Source organism: Silene latifolia, chromosome 6, assembly GCF_048544455.1.
Source record: "Silene latifolia isolate original U9 population chromosome 6, ASM4854445v1, whole genome shotgun sequence".
Lineage (NCBI taxonomy): Eukaryota > Viridiplantae > Streptophyta > Magnoliopsida > Caryophyllales > Caryophyllaceae > Silene > Silene latifolia.
This window is the reverse complement of record NC_133531.1, coordinates 71,224,868-71,231,105: the sequence shown is the minus strand read 5'-3', so window position 1 is coordinate 71,231,105 and position 6,238 is coordinate 71,224,868. Positions and strand designations below refer to the sequence as shown.

The 6,238-nt window shown below is 33.1% G+C and overlaps 1 long non-coding RNA gene across 1 annotated transcript; it reads right to left on the bottom strand.

Moving 5' to 3' along the window:
- Positions 1-5,003: 5,003 nt before the first annotated feature.
- On the bottom strand, positions 5,004-5,899 carry LOC141658788 (uncharacterized). Its single transcript, XR_012549424.1, has 2 exons — positions 5,547-5,899; positions 5,004-5,254 (listed from the first exon to the last, which is right to left on the bottom strand). It is a non-coding gene; the product is annotated as an uncharacterized LOC141658788 (long non-coding RNA).
- Between the last annotated feature and the right edge of the window lie 339 nt (positions 5,900-6,238).

Here is a 6,238-nt window from a genome sequence, read left to right as displayed (position 1 = left end):
TTCATCGTTTCCCAGCTTCATCTTCAATATTTGGATCCAAGTTCCGCCAACATTACAACTTCAAGCATTGTACCATTATAATTCATTAAGGACCGCATTTGTCACTTGAACTTCATTAATTCGACCCTCTTAATACATACTAAAACCGTCTCATCACCTTGCGTAAAATCCATACAAAACAATGATGATGATGATGATGATGATGCAAATGTTGTGAGAGTTGTGTACTTGGGTTTTTAGATGGAATTTTCTTTACAAATGAAATGTGTTTCTCATATACGTACGTACTCTTATTGTAAAGGATGGTTTGAAAGAGGTTAGTGATTCATTTTATAGCTAAACGATAATAAAATGGCTAGTTGCCTATTAAGTTAGTTATAGAGAAACGATGGGTTGTCACAGTGTGGGAGAAACTAGAAAGTATATACAAACATGTTGCTTGTTCTAATTATTGAAATTAATCAAAACCATACATTTTTGAGAATAAATATTACTTCCTCTATCTCAGTGACTAGTTTACATTTACTTTATTTTGTTTATTTTGTGAAGAAAAAATAAAATAAACGTAAATTATTAATTAGGACGGAGGAAATACCTAGATAGGGTACAACGTAATAACACTAGAAGCATTTATTAAGGACTGATCTAAAATCTAACATGCATAAACATCATTTGGGTCCAATCAAACTGATTACAAATTTCTGACAGCAACAAACATAAACACAATATCTACATACGGAGAACTGTACTTGTATGCATAAGCTTGTATACATACATAATACGATCAGTGAACCGCACCACCTCGCCCTTTGGTTACCGTATTTCTGTCTTGGGGCCCCTTGAGTTTTAACTCCCGCGTCGCATTCTCTGTGTATACTTGAACCTGCTCGCATTTAATTATATAGCCAAATTATTTTAGATATTACTCGCTCCGTATGAAATAGTAGTTAACGAACAATATAGTCCAGCTTACAACTTAATATATTACAGAGTTTTTTGTCGCGAACGCGTAAACTAAATTAAACGGAATACATTATTACATAAAGCAAAGCCCTACGTATAAAAGCAAAATTAGTACTCGCATATCTAACAATCGGTCAGATCATACACGGTAGAAGACAGGGGTTGGCAATTGTTAATAAAAGAATAAATTCAAAAGAAAATTTTAAAAAAATAAACTTACATGATTAGTGACGAAAATTTGTTCATGGGTAGTGGTGGAGATGGAGTCGATGTCATCACTAGGGTTCATAATATTGTTGGTTTTAAGGTCATTTTTTGGAGCAGGAGAATAAAGAGAAGAATTTCTAAAGCAATAAAAATGCTGAAAAAATCCTCCATCAAACCTTATTTTCTTGGTTTCTTTTGAATTATTGTTCATGATATTACAATCAACCCTTTGCTAATCTACGCTGTATATTGCTAAATAATGATTTATTTGTTGTGTATTTGAGTTGGGAAAAATATGCTCCAAGTTTCCTTTTATAATCCCATCATTTTGGTGGTATTAAATTTATTTTATTAAGCAACATTAACATGCGCACAGCTCTACACCCATTGAAGTTGACTTTTTTTTTTTCCCATTTAGAGGTAATAAGAAGCGCTAAAATTCAATAGGATATTATTTTCAACTATACAGACTTTCTTACAAATTATTAGGCAATTATTTGTAAAGATGTATATATAGTCTTTGTTGGAGTATTGCTCCAAAATTTGTTTAGAATGTTTCTTATAATTAAGTTAGTGTTTAAAATGATTCCTAATAATTAGAGAAATATGTTAGTTATTGTAAAACCTAGTATTATTTAGGAACATGTTGTGCATTAGCTACTTAGGTTAGTTGATGGTTTATCTCTTTGTATTGTAGCTTTGTAGGTCTATTTTTTTGGGACGAAATGAGTGCATTAAATAAAATGAGGAAAACGGTTCAAGTACATCATGGGGGAGGGTTGGGACTTAGTGTCGTACAAGCTGAAATAAAATCCAAATTACAATAATCAACTACGGAGTACAAATGAAGGGGCATGAGCCTAACTAAAACTTCCATTTCGAGGGCTAGTGTCTTTAAGAGCGAATTTGGCGATAGCATTTAAAAAACCAACTTATTATGATATTAAGTGAGCAAGTTTGAGACGAAAACTTCTCCGTTTTCTCTCTACTATAATCCCCCTTTTAGAAATTTTATAGTCTTATAAATTTAAGCTTTTACCTAGAATTCAGACCGATCATGACATTTGAATCGTCTAATATTAGGAGTTAATGGGAATTATGATCCCATAATTCCTACTACTCCGTAGTATTTATCATGTATAAATACTTCTACTATTATTATGATGAAATAAAACAATCAAGCAATTACAAAATGAATAACATGATCTTTATATTCTATCTTCTCTTACTATGTACCAAAACTACTGGAGAATCTTCTGTGTTACATTCATTATTGCTAGATAGTCAAGTTATGTTGTCATTGTCTCATAAGTCGTAAGTCAAGGAGTAATTTGTAACTGTATTATAATATTGTCACCTGCAACATATTTTTGCTAGATTATCCATCAAATCTAATAAAAACTCCTATAAACCGTGTTCAGTGTTCATAGCTTCATCAAGAATACTTATATATCTTGTCTTAATCAGTTCATACGGACAACAACTATAAACATATTAAGTGTCACTACTAATCTAATTGATTATTGTTGTTTGTCGTGTAAGAAATAAACTTAATGTCATGCTTATTCCTAATCTTTTTGGCATTAGCAAATATTTTGTTACTTCTCAAACAAATATCCAAACCACTCTTATGTTTTCTTTTCTTCGCAAATTTACATGAAATGAAGTATGTTACATCTTCTTGGTCTATAATTTCAGCCGTAAACCTGATTATGGACAATCCACTTAATTGATATCCCGATCTTCGGGGTAAATAGATTATAAATGATAGATTGGATTGTTAAGTTTGACTAGTATATTTCATTTAATGATTTAAGTTTCGGTAATTAGCGGGTTTAGTTTAATAAATTGTTGTATCTAATTATCTATGCGTAAATGATTGACAAATTCATTTTTTACCTATATACTAAAGTGAATTAATTATATGTTGGGGGAGCACTATAGTGTAAGTCTGTAAACAAGTAGATTGAAGCTCAAACTACGGTTTCAATATGTCATTTACCAAACACTTAAATTAGTAGATTGGTGAGTTAAACATACTAAAAGTTTTGAATATGCTGAAAATTTCACAATATTCCAACGGGGCCTTGGGCTCTGTTTGGCAAAACATTTCAGGTAACTTATTTTTTTATTTTATTTTTTTGAGAAAAGATCATTATCATTAATAAAAAGTCATACGACATCTACAACATATGCCAAGCTCAATCGGATACAAATCTATTACAACCATAGGAAATAAATTCTTGTTCAAAGAATGAAACACTGCAACAGAGTCTCTATCATCGATTCGCCGCAAAAGCCTTTATCCATAAGAGGGTCTCCGAATCTTCCTTGACGAGTATCCATTTCTTCGGACCTGATTGATTGTAGCCATGAATCGGACAAAATATGTAAAACCATATAACGTTATAACAACGCTGATCTTCTGCTGACTTATTAGAAAACTGCAAACGAACCAGAAAACGAAAGCTCTCAACCTGAGAGAAGGACACCACCGATAGACGGGGACAGAGCCCTCAGAAAGAGAGACGAAACAAAAACGAAAGCGGAAATTAAACAAAAACATAAAGGAAACAAAGCGGAACACATGAAAAAAAATGGAAGCCACCGCCTCCCTACCAACCCACAACACCGCCAGATCCAAGCACCACCTTGCCACACCACCTCAACAAACTCGTCCGATAAGACCCGAACAGCCCACATACACCACGCAGACCGAGAGGAACGGGCAGACCCGTACGATCCAGAACCGGGTGTGGGTAAAAAAGGGGAGGAGAGTTAAACGGAAGAGAGGAGACGGGTCGCCGGAGAAAGGTCTTGAGAGACCCCATCCCCGACGACATGGTAGGGGGTTGATGGGTGGCGGTGGGAGGAAGGAGGTGACCGGCGGCAGCAAAGGGGGAGGATTTAGGGTTTTGTTTTTTTAGAGAGAAGGAGGATTTAGGATTTAGAGAAGGTCTTTTGATATATTTCAGGTAACTTATTTGAAGAAAGTAGCTTTTTTGATCAAAATTCTAGCTACCTTATTTTTCTGCAAGTGTTTGATAAGTACCTTATTTAATCAAATAAGATACCTAAAATGAAATGCTACTTAGGGTAACATTTGAGAAATATAAGCTATCTGATCTTATTTAATCTTTTTTTTACCGCTTCAATCAATAATATTAAATAATTATCATGTCATTTTATGTTATTTCACCAAAAACCTGCTGCCTTTCAGGTAGTTTGTCAAACATTTTTTTTAAATAATCAATTGTCCTATTAGCTTCTAATTTTCAGTTCCTTTTAGGTTTCAGTTAGTTTTTCAGTTTTCAACTACATTTTCAAATTTCAGCTACATTTTCAGCTAGTTTTACCAAACAAGACTTTCATGCATTATTGCGAGAGAAATTCTTATATCCGCCGATGATATTGTAGTTAAACTACGGTTGGATACGTTGGATTTACCTAACAATATAATTGTGTACATTATACCCACGTAAAACTGCTGTGCATTCGTTTAACTAGAATAGTTTAGATCGTATTTTAAACTCAATTTATTTTAGAGAGACGAGTATACATTTTAGAGCAACAAGTAACTCATTAATACCCGGGTATGAATACATAAAAAATTAAATTGTTCTACTGTATACAATCACTTCCTACAGAATTCACTACTTGCAATAATGTATACTTCCTCCATTCAACTCCACTTTACAAGTTTCTTTTATCACATTTGCCAACGCAGCTTTTACACGATAAATATCATTAGCTGCGTATTAATATTGTAATTACTTTTACTACTCCGTACTATTTAATCTTCTTAAATAGAATAGTGAATAAGAGATTAAATCTAATTAATTCAAAGACATGGAATCAATGTTATATGAAACGATAAATCTTATATACAAATTTGAAGCTAATATAAAATGGATCTTATTTAAAAAGATACTCCGTATTGAATGTCCTATAATCATGCGCTATATTTATGAACTTGACCACCTCTCCCTGTTGTCACCGTTTTTCTCTGCTGGGGTCTTTTTACTCCTTGGTGTCCTTTTACTCCTCTACTTTGTACCGTTATTTTTTCACTGTACAACTGAACCTGCACAAACATAATCATACCCAATAACCCAAATTAGGGTCGAAAAAAATAACTACGCAAGTTCACGAATATTCTAAACAATAATAGTGTGTTACCAGGTGACGATGAGTTTATGTATTTATCCTCTCACACACAATTGTATAGGACTTACCATGTCCATGTGTGATTGCAATACGGAAACTCAGTATCACTCGACACCCTCATTTTACATTCTGAATTCGACCATAAATTGTGATTGCCAAAGACATTAGATAATAAAAAAGCAAAAAAAATAAGAAGACTAAATACTTACATTATTTGTGATAAGTATTTGTTCAGTCTTTGTGATGGAGATAGAATTTTCAGTAGGGTTCATAGTTTTATTGCTTTTAAGGTCTTTTTTGGAAGCAGGAGAAGAATTTTTAAGGCCAGAAATTTGAACCCTACGTTTGTTGAACATTATTAAGTTCTTCATGATTTTACAAAGAAAACTAATTTTGTAAAATTTGATTTTTGCTCTTGTTTTTGTGGATTTTCTCTTCGAAGTAAGTAGCTTATATTATGTGATAGAAGTATGGGATTATAACTTTTGAGCTCAGTGGGAGAAATGCACATGTTTTTAGAGTAGATTTATAATAGGGGACGATACATCCCAACAACTGCGTAGTTGTAGTAGTCATTTGACTCTCTACGTGTGGAAAAGCTATATTCGTAGGAAGTTTCACTTTACAGTTTAAAAAAACACCCAATAATTGCTACAGTTTCTAAGTGTTGGCTGTTGTGGATTTATCTCATCTGAATTAGGACATTGTCGAGTGTGTCACTCGGGGTGATTTTGGTAATCGAGTGATTGATCTTACAAAAAAAATGTTGGGAGACTAAGGATCAGATTCTGTCGTTGAACATAGGTTGTGAGTACGTAACACCTCTCATGTACAAATATGATTATACATTCAACAGTATATGACCATAGTATAATTAAGGTAAAACAAATCAAGTTTGATG